Source organism: Crinia signifera, chromosome 5 (genome assembly GCF_055691185.1).
Source record: "Crinia signifera chromosome 5, ASM5569118v1, whole genome shotgun sequence".
NCBI lineage: Eukaryota > Metazoa > Chordata > Amphibia > Anura > Myobatrachidae > Crinia > Crinia signifera.
Window position 1 is genome coordinate 27,397,191 of NC_139221.1, and position 15,801 is coordinate 27,412,991.

The 15,801-nt window shown below is 49.0% G+C and overlaps 1 protein-coding gene across 5 annotated transcripts in view; it reads right to left on the minus strand.

The window, feature by feature from the left end:
* ADCYAP1R1 (ADCYAP receptor type I) overlaps nucleotides 1–15,801 on the minus strand; it is a 228,900-nt gene that overhangs the window by 139,900 nt on the left and 73,199 nt on the right. The gene's annotated exons all lie outside the window — the stretch shown is intronic.

The window sequence follows — 15,801 nt, forward strand, 5'->3', positions numbered from 1 at the left end:
CCACACCTCTCCGTGCAGGTAGCGGCGCCCGTGTAGCGGGGGGCTGGGAGCTTGCAGCGCTATTGGCTGGGAGGCAGACGGGAAGTGCTGCTGAATTTGAAAAGACTGGCCGAACGCTGATTGGCTAAGAGAATTCAACCAATCAGCGTCAGGCCAGTCAATGGGAAAGACGGCACTGTCTTCTGGGGTTTATGGGACAAAAATGTGGAGGCTCCCACAGTTTCCATATAATAGACAAGTATATTGTAAAATAAATGTATCCTTATTGTAAGGACAATGTACTGATCACAATATATGTGGCCATAACAAGAAACACTTCATTTTGGGAGATGATTTTGTGCAGATGTAAGATGTAATGCTTGTAGTGCTTGTCAGAGTCTTATTCATGTCTTACATAAATCATGAGATTAAGACAAACATCTGCATTGTCTGTATTCCAAGAATCACATTTATGTTATTTCCTCTTTTTATTAAAGTGATATTTGTGCACATCACAATGCACTTTCCCATACATATACACCACGGCTGCTTGCCATTGAAAGTGGATCGTGCTGGATTTTTGGAGATTATCATAGAGTGGCTTGTATTCTGTGTTGAAGAGATAGATGGTACAATAGTCCATACTTGCCGACTTTTGAACTCTCCTCTCCGGGAGACTGACAGCATCACTTCTGGGGGCAGGGGCCTGATGTAGACATCATCAAGCCCCGCCCCCAGCACTGAAAATCCCCCCGATTTGCGGATCTCGAGGAGGGGGCAGGACTACATGGCACAATTTGCATATTTGGCCCCGCCCCCACCCCGCGAAAAGCCGCAAATCGTGATAAATCAAGGAGGCGGCCAGGCAGATTGCGGAAGGTGAGGGAGAATCCGGGAGGATTGCCCACCTTCCCGGGGGGCCGGGAGAGGGACCCGATTTTCGGGATCCTCCCGGCCAATCCAAGAGGGTAGGCAGCCCTGCAATAGTCCTGTTCCTGCAGATGCATTGGATGGACGAGTATTTCATGTCATGCACTGTTCTAGATTTAATCCAACCTCAATATAAAAACCACCACCTCGTGCTAAGCCAGAAACATAGTTGTGTCGAGGAAAACATTTCCATACATTGGAAGTTTTGGCCACGACTCAATCTATTTTGCAGACCGTTAGGATTTGCAACTGGATATAAAGCCTGTATCTATTTGCTAACCTGGGAATATCCCCCAATAGCCCTGGCTTCATCATCTAAAACTAATTTAAATATAATTGGTGGGTAGCGAGCCCTGGAGGCACCTCTTCATCTTTGTGTCTGAGCCATGCCTCTGCACCCATGTCTCGCTAGGACATAGCCATGCCTCTGCACCCCTGCCTCCCTCAAAGTGAGCTGTGCCTATGCACCTCTGCCTCCCTCAGTGTGAGCTGTGCCTCTGCACCTCTGCCTCCCTCAGTGTGAGCTGTGCCTACGCACCTCTGCCTCCCTCAGTGTGAGCTGTGCCTACGCACCTCTGCCTCCCTCAGTGTGAGCTGTGCCTACGCACCTCTGCCTCCCTCAGTGTGAGCTGTGCCTACGCACCTCTGCCTCCCTCAGTGTGAGCTGTGCCTACGCACCTCTGCCTCCCTCAGTGTGAGCTGTGCCTATGCACCTCTGCCTCCCTCAGTGTGAGCTGTAGCGCTGCACCTCTGCCTCCCTCAGTGTGAGCTGTGCCCAGGGCCGGATTTGTGCCTAGGCCCGTGAGGCACCGGCCTCAGGGCGGCACCAATTAAGGGCGGCAGGCAGGCTGACATTCTGTTAAATAGCAGCATGGCAAAGCAAGTGGGCAGCGGTGAGTGACGAGCGCCGCCGCAGACATGAATTATCATATGTCGCGGCAGCGCCGCTCGTAACCCGCCACTGCCCACCCACTCTGTCATGCACATTACATCACCGCTTAGTGGTTGGGTCCGACGGTCTCCCTGCACGTCCAGAAATGGCTCAGGCTCACTGCTGCCGGCTCCTGCCCATTGGCTACTCTACACACACACAGTCTATTGGCTGCTGTGTATCCAGCAGCTGAGCGGCGCGCAGATCCCCCCTGCGCTCAGTTGTTAGTCACAGTGTGTGAGCCGGAGAGAGACCGAGACACTGTGCTAATCACTGTACGAAAAAAGTGCCTCCCTCCCTCCGGGTCCTCCGTACAGTGAGCAGTCCAGAGTGCTTAAAAAAATATTAAGGTGGGCTACAGTTAAATTTTAATGAAATATATTAATAACAATGTATATACATATATGATCACATTAAAATAGGGTGGGGGGGGCACAAAAATGTTGTGCCTAGGGGCGGCCTGACCCCTAAATTCGCCCCTGGCTGTGCCTCTGCACCTCTGCCTCCCTCAGTGTGAGCTGTGCCTACGCACCTCTGCATCCCAGGGTTTTCTGCCATCGAGAGTGGTGCAGGCCGGCGCTACCCACTCAGCAAGTCCTGCAAAGCAGGGAGGCGCAGTGCTGGATAGGCGCTCCGCTCTCCCTGCTCTGCTACACTGCTGGACTGCTGCTGCTGCTGTCGGCTGCCAAAGCCTGCGCCTGTCTGACTATGACAGGCAGCGGCATCGGCAGCATGAAGAGCGGGCAGCGCCTGCTCTGTCCTCTTCTACATCCCTGAGCACTGCCAGTGCAGTGCCTCTCCGTCCTGAGTCCTCTCAACGTATCTGTGTCAGGCTGTGTAATCAATCTAAAATCCTACAGCATAGCACAGCTTGCATTGCCGAGAGGCTTTTAGATTGATTATCTAGTCTGCCACAGACTGAATTAGTTGAGTGTTGAGTTAAGCACAGGAGGAGTGATAGAGAACTTCTGCAGGGACCCCAGGCTAGCTGATGTACATCTGGAGGGGCAGAGGGGTGTCCCTATCGACATCAGGCTCTGTCACTCCACTTCTTTCTGTCCTGTGTAAGGTGAGATACTAGTACACCAGGTTGTGTTTTGTTGGGGCACAGACACAGGAGGGATGTGTGATGGGGCACTAGAGGATTATTTGTGATAAGGTGGTACAGTAGGTATGTGTGTGATGGGGCATAGGAAGGATGTGTGTGATGGGGCACAGAAGGGACGTGTGATGGGGGCACTAGAGGATTATTTGTGATAAGGTGGTACAGTAGGTATGTGTGTGATGGGGCATAGGAAGGATGTGTGTGATGGGGCACAGAAGGGACATGTGATGGGGGCACAGGAGGGATGTGTGATGGGGCACTAGAGTTATTTGTGATAAGGTGGTACAGTAGGTATGTGTGTGATGGGGCATAGGACGGATGTGTGTGATGGGGCACAGAAGGGACGTGTGATGGGGGCACTAGAGGATTATTTGTGATAAGGTGGTACAGTAGGTATGTGTGTGATGGGGCATAGGACGGATGTGTGTGATGGGGGCACTAGAGGATTATTTGTGATAAGGTGGTACAGTAGGTATGTGTGTAATGGGGCATAGGACGGATGTGGGTGATGGGGCACAGAAGGGACGTGTGATGGGGGCACAGGAGGGATGTTTGTGATGGGGGTCACAGGAGGAATGTAGGAGGGGGACACATGGGAGATTTGTGTGATGGGGGGCACAGGAGGGATGGGCAGAGCCGGCAGGACCCGGTAAGTGGGTTAAACGCTGCAGCGCTCCCCTTCGGCCTGCTATCTCCCGCTGGAACCATGACACCCACCATTTAAAAATAAAATAAACACAGGAGCCAGGATAAGCAGGGTGGGCGACAACTCATGGGCTCAGAGTCTTTGTCTAGTTACAAAAAGGAAGAAAGGGGTGACACTACAGTCACACAGTAGCGCTAGTTCTAAAATTGGTGGCAACCCTTTCACTATTCCGGGTAATAGCTGCAGCCCCTTATCAGAGGTTTTGTGAGCCTCTGTAACAAGCTGCACTCAGGAGTGATAGCGATGATAAATCGCTACATTTAAGAGGCGCAGCTATACCCAGTCCAATGATTACAGCAATTTATATAAAGTAAATTATTTTAATTAAAAAAATATATATATATATATATATATTTCATAATATTCGAAGTGCACTTCATATAATTCATAGACAATACATGACATACAACATATAACACATACATAAAAAAATATATATATATATGATGCTGTCAGAAAATAGAAAAATATTTCATGGGAATGCAGGCGGAATGAAGTCACATGACGTCAGCCGCCTGCCCTGTCTTTGTCCTGGCGCTCTCAAATATAGGTCAGGCTCCACTGACTTATATTTGCGAAGGCAGGAGGTATTATTAGATGGTCAGCAACCATCAAATGATTTCTCCTGCTGGATTCGTAACACATCCCCTCCTTTGGTTGCGAGGAGAAATGGCTGCGCGAGGGGGGGAGGTATCAGAGGTGTAGCTAGGGCGGAGCTGGTGGAGCACAAGTTCCGGGCGCCGGAATGTCACCGGGCGCTGGAGCTGTGCTCTCTGCTGCCGGTTCTCCCGCCCTGTTCGCCTGCTTCCTACTGTGCCTGGCGTCAGAGACAGAGTGCACCGTCGGCCCACCCGCTAGCCTCCTGCTGCCGTAAGCTAGCTTCCTTCTGCCATCCGCCCACCCACTAGCTTCCTCCTGCTACAATGCCACTAGCCTCCTGAGTCCTGCTGTCGCCCGCCCACTGCTAGCTGCCTTCTGCTACCGCCCAGCGAATAGCCTCATGCTGCTGCCAAGTATTTATGTGTATGAATGTGGGGACTGGGGGGGGCATTCAGTTCGCCTAGGGTGCTGACAAACCTGGCACCGGCCCTGGCAACGAGCAAGGTCAGTCCCCTTGGCAACGAGCAAGGTCAGTCCCCTTGGCCACGAACAAGGTCAGTCCCCCTTGGCAACGAGCAAAATCAGACTCCCTTGACAACGAGCAATTTCAGTCCCCCTTGGCAACAAGCATGAAGCCCCTTGGCATCGAGCATGAAGCCCCTGGCATAGAGCATGCAGTTCCTAGCAATGAGCATGTAGGTTCGTGGCACATATGTGTCAAATGTGTAATGGGCATTACAGTTTGTTATATAGTGCTGTAGAATAGAAAGGAGAGGAAGCCCAAAAGGGCTATATAGAAGCGCTGGTTTTTATGCACCTGAGAGATCACACCAATGCACACCGTTGCTGCTCCCTGTCATAGTTTGTGTAACTCAAGCAGAACAAGGAAGGATAGAAACATGCAGCTTACACTGACATGTACTACCAGGGAGCGCTATGGTGTGCAGCACAATAATTACCACTGTTTCTTATAACAATGTAAAAAAAAAATTATTAAAAAATAAATAAAATATCAACAATAATAATACATATATGTGCACTTCATAGGTATTTCATTTTGCAATTGCAAGACAAAAACAAACAAGACTCACAACATTTAACATAAAGAGGCTTTTCTATAGCTCAATCTGCTGATATGAGGCTGGATTGGAAAGTCATTCAAAGCAACAATTTTGTGCAAGCAAGGCTTTTTATAGTTACCAGTCCCGCATAGTTGGAAGAGACAAATCTCCAAATGGTGTGTCCGGCTTAATTAGTGTCCGTGCTGTTGGGTACACAATTTACCTCTGTAGAATGAGAGGAGCTCTCCTATTTAGTATGGAGAGGAGATGAACAAGCATTGCATCACCAATAGGTCCAACAGCTGCTCTGATCAGTGTGGCAGCGATTATCTGCGGAGGTTGTATCTGGCTATCAGTGGTCAGCAACAAAACGCGTTTCTCCGCCTTTAGGGTCAGCGGCTTCCTCAGTTGACCCTAAGGCGGAGAAACGCGTTTTGTTGCTGACCACTGATAGCCAGATACAACCTCCGCAGATAATCGCTGCCACACTGATCAGAGCAGCTGTTGGACTCATTGGTGATGCAGAGCTTGTTCATCTCCTCTCCGTACTAAATAGGAGAGCTCCTCTCATTCTACAGAGGTAAATTGTGTACCCAACAGCACGGACACTAATTAAGCCGGACACACCATTTGGAGATTTGTCTCTTCCAACTATGCGGGACTGGTAACTATAAAAAGCCTTGCTTGCACAAAATTGTTGCTTTGAATGACTTTCCAATCCAGCCTCATATCAGCAAATTAAGCTATAGAAAAGCCTCTCTATGTTAAATGTTGTGAGTCTTGTTTGTTTTTGTCTTGCAATTGCAAAATGAAATACCTATGAAGTGCACATATATGTATTACTAGGTGATTCATCGCGCCCTACGGGCGCTCTTTACACCGGCGTAAGGGGCTACGCCCCTTAATTTGTGAACATTTGTATTGTGAGAAATATGGTTAGAATTGTATGAAAGATGCCCTGTATTGCAGCTTCTGGCAGTGGGTGAGGGTCCAGCGTGGCAGCACAGGAGTACCGGACGATGGCCCTGAGTCAGTGTCTCCTCCTACTGGGTGGGAGTTAGGGTGCATGAGAGCAGGAGGCTGGGATATGAGGCATGATAGGGTTATGTGGGCAACACAGCGTCAGCGATTACCCAGTGGTGGAAGTTACGGTTCAGGAGAGCAGGAAGCTGGGTAGTGATAGGGGTGTGTGGGCATACGGGGGACTAAAGAGGGTGGTGGACACTGTGCAGCTTCTGCCAGTGGGTGAGGGTCCAGCGTGGCAGCACAGAAATACAGGAGTCAGTGTCTCCTCCGACTGGGTGGGAGTTAGGGTGCATGAGAGCAGGAGGCTGGGCAGTAAAGCATGATAGGGGAATGTGGGCAACACAGGGTGAGCGGGTTTCCACTGGCGGAAGTTACGGGGCAGGAGAACAGGAGGCAGGGCAGTGTCCTCCCACATTGATGGCAAAAGTATTCAACATCGGCCATAAACCATCGATTATTTGAAAATCATTGATGGTCGATGGGCATCTCTAGAACTGGAGGAGGGTGGGGGACAGTATGCAGCTCCCGGCAGTGGGTGAGCGTCTCCTCACACTGGGAGGGAGTGAGCGTGCATGAGAGCAGGAGGCTGTATAATAGTGGTATGTGGGCAAGACATTGATAAAAGTTGTGGCGCTGGTGCAGAGGGCATTGGGGAAACCTGCAGTGCGGCATTTCTGGGGCCGGATTTCCCACCTAGGGGGGGTACCTGCTTGTGGTGGTACAGGATCCCCCATTGTCACGGGGGTACGTGAAATGCGGGAGCGGGGGCCGCGGTGGTCCGCTGGGGGGTGGAATTGCTGGAAGGGGGTCTGCAAATTGCGGGAGGGGGGGTGGTGTGTGGGGATCCGCAGTTAGCGGGAGGGGTGGGGGTCTGCAAATCGTGGGCGGGGGTGCGGGGGGGCTTGAATCGTGGGAAGGGGGTACGCAAATTGCGGGAGGGGGGTTGTCGGGGTTAGTGAATTGCGGGAGGGGGGGTTGCGGAGGTCCGTGAATTGCGGGAGGGGCGCGTGGGGTGCCGTGAGTCAAGGGGGGGTGGTGCGGGGGTCCGTGAATCACGGGAGGGGTCATGAATCGCAGGAGGGGGGGGTCGTGGGGGGGCTGCGAATCGCAGGAGGGGGGGTGTGGGGGGTTGCCGTGAATTGCATGAGGGGGGCGTGAATCAAGGGAGGGTGGGCGCAGGGGGGTGGTGCGGGGGTCCGTGAATCGCGGGAGGGGGCATGAATCGCGGGAGGGGGGGTCGTGGGGGGTTCCGAATCGCAGGAAGGGGGGTATGGGGGGTGCCGTGAATTGCGTGAGGGGGGCATGAATCGCGGGAGGTGGGGTCCCCGAATGTGTGAATTACGGGGCGGTCGCAAATCGCGAGAGGTGCCGAGGGGGCCCGCAAATCGCGGGAGGGGGGCGCTACGGGGGGTTTCGTGAATCGCGGGAGGGGGGGTCGTGGGGGGTTGCGAATCGCAGGAAGGGGGGTGTGGGAGGTGCCGTGAATTGCGTGAGGGGGGCATGAATCGCGGGAGGTGGGGTCCCCGAATGTGTGAATTAGGGGGCGGTCGCAAATCGCGAGAAGTGCCGAGGGGGCCCGCAAATCGTGGGAGGGGGGCGCTACAGGGGGTTCCGTGAATCGCGGGAGGTGGGCGGCGCGAATTGCGGGAGGGGGGTCGCAAATCACAGTAGGGGGGGGGGGCGTGAATCGCGGGAGGGGGGGTTGCGGGGGGCCCTTTTAATGCCGGGAGGGGGGGTCGCAGGGGTCCCGCGAATCGCGGGAGGGGAGGATGCAGTGGTCCTGCGAATCGCGGGAGGGGGCTCGCGGGAGGGAGGGGTCGCTGGGGTCCCGCGATTTGCGGGAGGGTCGCGGGGGTCCCGCGTTTCGCGGGAGGGGGTGGTCGCGGAGGTCCAGCGAATCGCGGGAGGGGGTGGTCGGGTCTGGGACGGATATTAGACAGCACTTACATCGACAGCCATTACATCGACACCATTAGTTCGACAGCTCAATAGGTCGACATGGTTTTAGGTCGACATACCATTAGGTCGACATGTCATTATGTCGACAGCTCCTTAGGTCGACAGCTCATTAGGTTGACATGTTTTTAGGTCGACACTGCCATTAGGTCGACAGAGTCTATGTCGACAGTCAAAAGGTCGACATGGGTTTTTTCACGTTTTTTTTGGCCGAAATGTCGACACAGTCGACATGGACACAGTTTGAAGTGTACCGCAGCCGCTCGCTATGCTTCGGACACGGTGCCTCGCTGCGCTCGGCACACTATTTTATTCTCCCACCACGCCCTAGTGTGGATAGTAGGGCATGAAATACCGCCTGTCGGCACATGTCGGCTCGATAAACAGTGAAAAAATCCATGTCGACCTTTTGACTGTCGACATAGACACTGTCGACCTAATTGCAGTGTCGACCTAAAAACATGTCGACCTAATGAGCTGTCGACCTAATGAGCTGTCGACATAATGACATGTCGACCTAATGGTATGTCGACCTATAACCATGTCGACCTATTGAGCTGTCGAACTAATGGTGTCGATGTAATGGCTGTCGATGTAAGTGCTGTCTAACAATAGTCCGGATACCGGGGTGGTCGCGGGGGTCCCGCGAATCGGGGGAGGGGGGTCGCGGGGGTCCCGCGAATCGCGGGAGGGGGGGTTCGCGGGGGTCCCGCGAATCACGGGAGGGGGGGGCGCTGGGGTCCCGCGATTCGCGGGAGGGGGGGGGTCGCGGGGGTCCCGCGAATCGCGGGAGGGGGGGTCCCGCAAATCGCGGGAGGGGGGGGTCGCGGGGGGTCCCGCGAATCGCGGGAGGGGGGTCGCGGGGTCCTGGCAGAGGGTAGAGATGTGCAGGAGTAATGGTGGATGGTGGCTGTGGAGTAATGGTGGATGGTGGGCGTGTACTGTAGCCCTGGCTGGGCGGGGGGAGGTGATGTCAAGGGGGTGGAACGTCAGACACATGAAAGTGAAACTGTTCTACACAGGAACGTTCTCCACAGGGGTTGAGTGACAGATCTGGCTAAATATATAAGAGATTATTGTTGATATTTTATTTATTTTTAATAAAACATTTTTTACATTGTTATAAGAAACAGTGGTAATTATTGTGCTGCACACCATAGCGCTCCCTGGTAGTACATGTCAGTGTAAGCTGCATGTTCCTATCCTTCCTTGTTATATAGTGCAATGGGCATCATGTGAGGCCTTATGTGTAATTGGCTTTACGGCATGTGGCTTTATGTGTATTGGGTATTACAAAGTTCGCTAAAATGTGCAATGGGCATTACGGTGTGAGGTATAATGTAAGGCTGCGCCCCCTTTTCGCTGCACAAGAGCCCCACCTACTACAAATCAGGGGGGCGCGAAACATGCCCATGCTCCGGGCACCATGGCACCTAGCTACACCACTGGGAGGTATTCGCCAGGGCAGCTTACCAAGTCAATTAGAATCACCTCATATGTGTATGAGACACTACTACTACGGGCATTATACAACCTTTTTTCAGCACACACTGTCGCTTTATAAAGTATGGGAGGGCGCAAATGTATAGTTTGCAGGGGGGCGCCGAACACTCTAGCACCGGCCCTGAGTGGTGCAAACCATTGATGGTTTACCGCAGATAGTTTATGTGCCATCTATGGTTATTGCCAATGACACCATCGATAGCAACCATGGACGGACAGATCACTGATGAGCATCACTACTCTGCACCTCTGCCTTCCTAGGATTCAGTCTGAGTCTGTGCTTCTCCCACAGTTCTGGCCATGTTCCCTGTAAAATAAAGAGGACTTATTTCCTAGAATGTGGCTGAGTCAATTTAATAAGACATAATGTACAGTAATGTCTGACAAAGCTGTTGCTAGGCAATACATATGCTCTACTTGCTTCAGTAATTCATAATTAAAGAGGAAACATTCCTCTTAGCTAAAAATATTTTTATGTATCAAAGTATTATTCTATAACTCTTCCTATAAAGTTCTCAGAATAATAATTTTCTACTTTTCCCATTAGTTATCATCTCCTGTATGGTCTACTAAGGCAGTAGTTGTGGGGCGGCTGGGGGACCCCCAAAGTGTAAGAAGAAGAACCTCTCATTATTATGATTCACTTATAAAGGTTGTTTTATCATATAAGGGTCCATAACTTGATTGCAACTAACCAACAATATCTACAACCAAGAAGAGAAGAAGGAACAAACGCCATCCAAAGAGATGGATGTAAGACTCGCCACCAGACATATAAAGCTCACATGTAGCCGTTCCTTAAAGTTCCCAAACCTGACCAACCACAAAATTCCCCGAGCCTAATCTACCTAGCAACAGTTGACAAATTCTAACTCAAGTACAAAAAACAAGACTCCTTTCTGAGCGATATTGTGACCAATATCGTCTAGTGTGTATGGGCCTTTACTCCGTGTAGAAACACTGAAAACTCTCTAAAGAAGTCAGTAGATCTTGCATAGAAGACATATCTTGTTTATATATATATATATATATATATATATATATATATATATATATACATACACACACATATTTATTTATTAACAGTTTCTTATTTAGCGCATGCATATTCCGCAGTGCTAGAGTATTTCAATATTCACATCAGTCCCTGCCCCAGTGGAGCTTACAATCTATATTCCCTACCACATGTACACGCACACACAGACATTCTAGGGTTCATTTGTTGGGAGCCGATTAGCCTACCAGTATATTTTGGGATTGTGGGAGGAAACCGGAGTACCGGGAGGAAACCCACGCAAGTACGGGGAGAATGTACAAACTCCGACAGTTAGGGCCATGATGGGAATGGAACCCATGACCTCAGTGCTGTGAGGCAGTAATGCTAACCACTACACCATCCGTACTGCCCATATATACACTGATACATTATAATGTGTCCATTCCATGCTTAATTATCTACTATGAGATTGTATGAAAGGACTGTAACAGATTGATTCACCACGGGGATCATGGTTTTCGATGACCAGTACTTTGTTGAGGTTAATACAAATGGTTTTCTATTTTAGGAATTAGAATTGAAGACAATCATGAAATACTTCCTCTGCTGTGAAATCGGGAGTTTGAGTGTTCCTAATTAGAGGTCATAATGACAGGTTGGGCATAGCAATGATGTGCTTACAAGAATAGTACTTTCAGTTTAATAGGCTGAAAAGTAGTAGAAATCTTTGACTTATCTATACATATAATGTACTCTAAGGGCTGTGTCTGTACATAGAAATTTGGTTTGAGATATATACCTCTAGGGACTGTTTTTGAACTATAGAGACTTTGTTGGGTTGCCCGTCTGTTTGTTCTGGCATCAGACAAAAACTACTGGATGAATTTGGATCACGTCTTTGTTCTTGCATAGCTTATTGACCTAGAAAGAAACTGGGGAATGTATTAGTGACATCAGGGAGAGGAGTAATAAAGGAAAGACCAGATGCTTCTAAAGTCCAAAATAACTATATGTTCTGTATATATATGTGTACATCACCTTGATAAAGCTGTGGAAACAGTGAAATGCGTTGGTGGTACATCAGGGGTAGCTGCCATATCCTCCTTCCACAGAAAGGCGCATTATCGGAATGGACACTCAAACATACAGTACTGTACATCCAGCTTGGATTGTGGGTGAATATACTCTGGGCCAATGCATACCTACAGTACGTATTTATATATATATATATATATATATATATATATATATATATATATATATATATATATATATAGAAGAGAAGGCAGGCAGGCACTCACTTTTAGTTGTTATGCAGGTGCAGGGTCCATAAAGGAATAATAGTTGATGCACTCACCCAATCCACTAAGCAGACAGGGAAAGAAACGACCAGCACTCAAAACGAAAGTGAAAAGAAGAAAATTGTATTCACAATGACAGCATGGTTATACAGACATTGCTACAGCTGACCCGACAGCCGTTTCAACCAGGGGGTCCTGGTCTTCATCAGGGGTGAAGCACACTGAATAATGAGGGCATATTTATACCGTTGAAAAAGGCGCCAGTACCTCCTTTCGTGACCCAGTCAGCTGGTATGCCCAGCGGGGTCAGCGGTGACTGACAGCTGTGCTCACGGAGCCGCCGTCTGTGAGGGTGACGTCAGTGGGGGATTCCCCTGCTATGTCAGTGTGTATGCAGCCGATGCGCTGTCCGTCCGTATGTAAAAGATGTTCCGTCAGAGCCTGATAGTAGTGCTGATTCACATAGCGCCGTGGAATGAGTGTCTGTGGGTGACGGAGCCAGACAGCTCCATGATGCGAGGTTAGTGTGAAAAAGCAAGGGCTGAACAGAATGGGGAGAAAGTGAGATATCAGCTATGTGCAAATGTCTCTAATGTGGCATGATGTGGGGGTCATACCGCTGACTGTATCGCCAGTCGACATCTGTGGTGTCGACAGGATGAGCATGCACAAATAGTGAAATCATAAATCCTCGTATTCATTGCTGCTCACTAGGGTACAACATAGGCAGGTGCACCTAGCTGTGCTCACCATACAGAAGCACACCAAGGCGCTGTACGTGTGCCTAGTGTCTACTATAGTGACAACCAAATCAATTAAATAGTTTTAATGTCCACATTAATTTTGAAAACGTGCAGGGACTACAACATTGGGCTAGTGCATGCGGCGATGCTCTCCAATTAAGAGCACACTCAGGCGCTGTATGTATGCCTCAATGTTTAGTGCTGTAAGGTTTATTAAATAATATTAAGTCAATTAATACTGTAGCCTAGGACTTAGTACATGCAGCGATGCTCACTTTATGGAGCACACTCAGGCGCTGTACGTATGTCCCTGGGGCACAGTGATACCATGATGTGGATCACAGTTATAATGGCACAGTTCATCGTTGCCATAGAAGTAATATCAATGGTGTCCTTATAGAAAGCATCCTAGTTTGAAGTCCTCGTTCAGTCCAAGAGGGGATAGGCAGTTGAGCCTATGTATCCATTGTAGTTCTCGTTGTAGTAGAATTCTATCCCGGTCACCACCTCTTCTCAGAGGGGGGATGTGGTCAATAATAAAGCATTTAAGTTGGTTTACTTTATGTTGTTTTTCTTGAAAGTGCCGTGCCACTGGCAGGTTCTTTAATTCTGATGCTGTGGCCACACGGTCAAGGCTTTTTTTGATTGAAGAACGATGTTGTCCCAGACGTTCTTTTAGCATTCTGGATGTTTTCCCAACATAGAGCAAATTGCAGGGGCATTTTAAGATGTATACGACATACTTGCTTGTACAGTCCAACCTGTACTTGCATTTGTAGTCTTTCAGGTCAATAGGATTAGTGAAGTGGTCTCCCACGGTAAGGAAAGCACAATTCACACACCCTGTGCATTTAAAGACTCCTGGTTTCTTAGTGAGCCAATTGTTAGTTTTGTCAACAGTACTTGTGCGGTCTGTAATTACCAGTCTGTCCTTCAGATTTGGACCGCTCCTATAGGCGAATCTTGGTGGGCTAGGTAGCTGCGCTCCTACTGTGGGATCGCTGGAAATCAAGTGCCAGTGTTCTTGGATTTTCTTTTTGATGTGATTGGATGCCAGCGTGTATGTGCTACAGAAATTGAGTCTTGTTTCTTTTGTTCTTTCTGAGCTGTTATCAGTGGAGAGTAGGTCTTCCCTCTTGAGGAGGTCAATTTTTTTAAGTGCTTCATCAACATCCTTTTTGTGGTACCCTCTGTCCAGGAACCTTTTGGCCATCTGAATTAAGGCTTGTTCCAATTCTGAGGGGTCAGATGTGATACGAAGTACCCGCAGAAGCTGCGAGTATGGGAGGCCCCTCTTAAGGGGATCAGGATGAAAGCTACTTGCATGCAGTAACGTATTCTTATCTGATGCTTTATTGTATATTGATGTATGCACTTTTCCATCAGTGAGTTTGATGAGAACATCAAGAAAGCTGATGGTGGTTCCACTGAAGTTCAAAGTCAGCCTGATTGTTCCTGGGATGGTATTCAAGTATTGTGTGAAAGACAGAAGCTTCTCCTCTCCACCTGTCCACAGAAGAATAAGTCGTCGATAAACCGGACATAGAACAGTATGTTGCTACTGTACATCCGGTTACCTGTGATATGCTCTTCTTCATAAGCTGTCATACACAAATTGGCATACGATGGGGCCATATTGGACCCCATCGCTGTGCCCTGTTTCTGTAGAAAAAATCGGTTTTCAAAAAGAAAATAGTTCTTGTTCAGTATGATGTCCATGAGCAGGATCATATATTCAGACGGTGGTCCGTTATACAATACGCTGCTGAGGATTGCTTTCTTACTAGCTCCCAAGCCTACTTCGTGCGGGATGTTTGTGTACAGGCTTGCAACATCCATTGTTACAAGCAGTGTGTCCGCAGGTATGTCAGTGAACTTGCTGAGTTTGACGAGGAAGTCTGTTGTATTAGAGATAAAGCTTTTTCCCGATTTCACAATGGGTTGGAGATGTAGGTCCACAAACTGCGATAGTGGCTGGCATAGGGAGCCCCTAGCTGAGATGATTGGTCTCCCTGGTGGTGCCGTCAACGATTTGTGGACTTTAGGTAAAGTATATAGGATGGGTATCTTGGGTTTATCCTGGGTAAGGAACTCCGCCGTCTCTTTGGATATGTATCCATTCATCAGTCCAATCTTGATGACTGCATCGATTTCTTTTTTGTAACGCCAGGTCGGGTCATACTCCAACTGTTGGTAGCATTTAGTGTCTGACAATTGGGTGAGTGCTTCCTTAATGTAGTACTCCATGTCAAGCAAGACAATTCCTCCCCCTTTATCAGCAGATCTAATTACTAGATCTTTGTCATTTTGTAGAGTTTTCAGTGCCATCCTTTCTTCTCTGCTGGTGTTCGAAAAAGAAATTTTCTGCTGCTGCACAAATGCATTGGTGTCCCTTTTTAGGATCCGCATAAAAGTGCTGATTGATGGGTTTGTCGCTGGAGGATCAAATGTGCTCGCTCGTTTCAGTGCCTTAGTGTTAGGCTGGTCATTGTAGTCTGTACCTCCACTGTGTTTGGAAAAGAAGTCTTTTAGGCGTAATTGCCGCCCAAATTTGAACAGATCCACTTGCCACTCGAATAAATTTTGTTTAATCGTGGGTACGAAAGAGAGTCCCTTATGTAGAAGGCTGGCTTCTGCTTCCGATAGAGTGTGTTGTGACAAGTTGAAGATCACTGATTTGTCTGCTGGTTTCATGCTTTTCTTTTGTCTTTTTCTCCCACCTCTACGGGTGGGTACAGAGGGTTTTTTGGAGGCCGGCGGTTTCTTTCTGATCTCTCCAGGTATTGATTGTCTTGTCCCCTGGTTGTCGGTGCGTCCGAATCGCTAGCAGATGTTTGTGAGTGGCTCTCCAAATCTGTAAATTTGGTTGGTGGTCTTCTGCTGCCCCCGCGTTTGTATTGAGGACGTGGTCTCCTTGTTTCAAGGCGGGAATACCAAGAATATACCCTATTGTCTTTATAGTC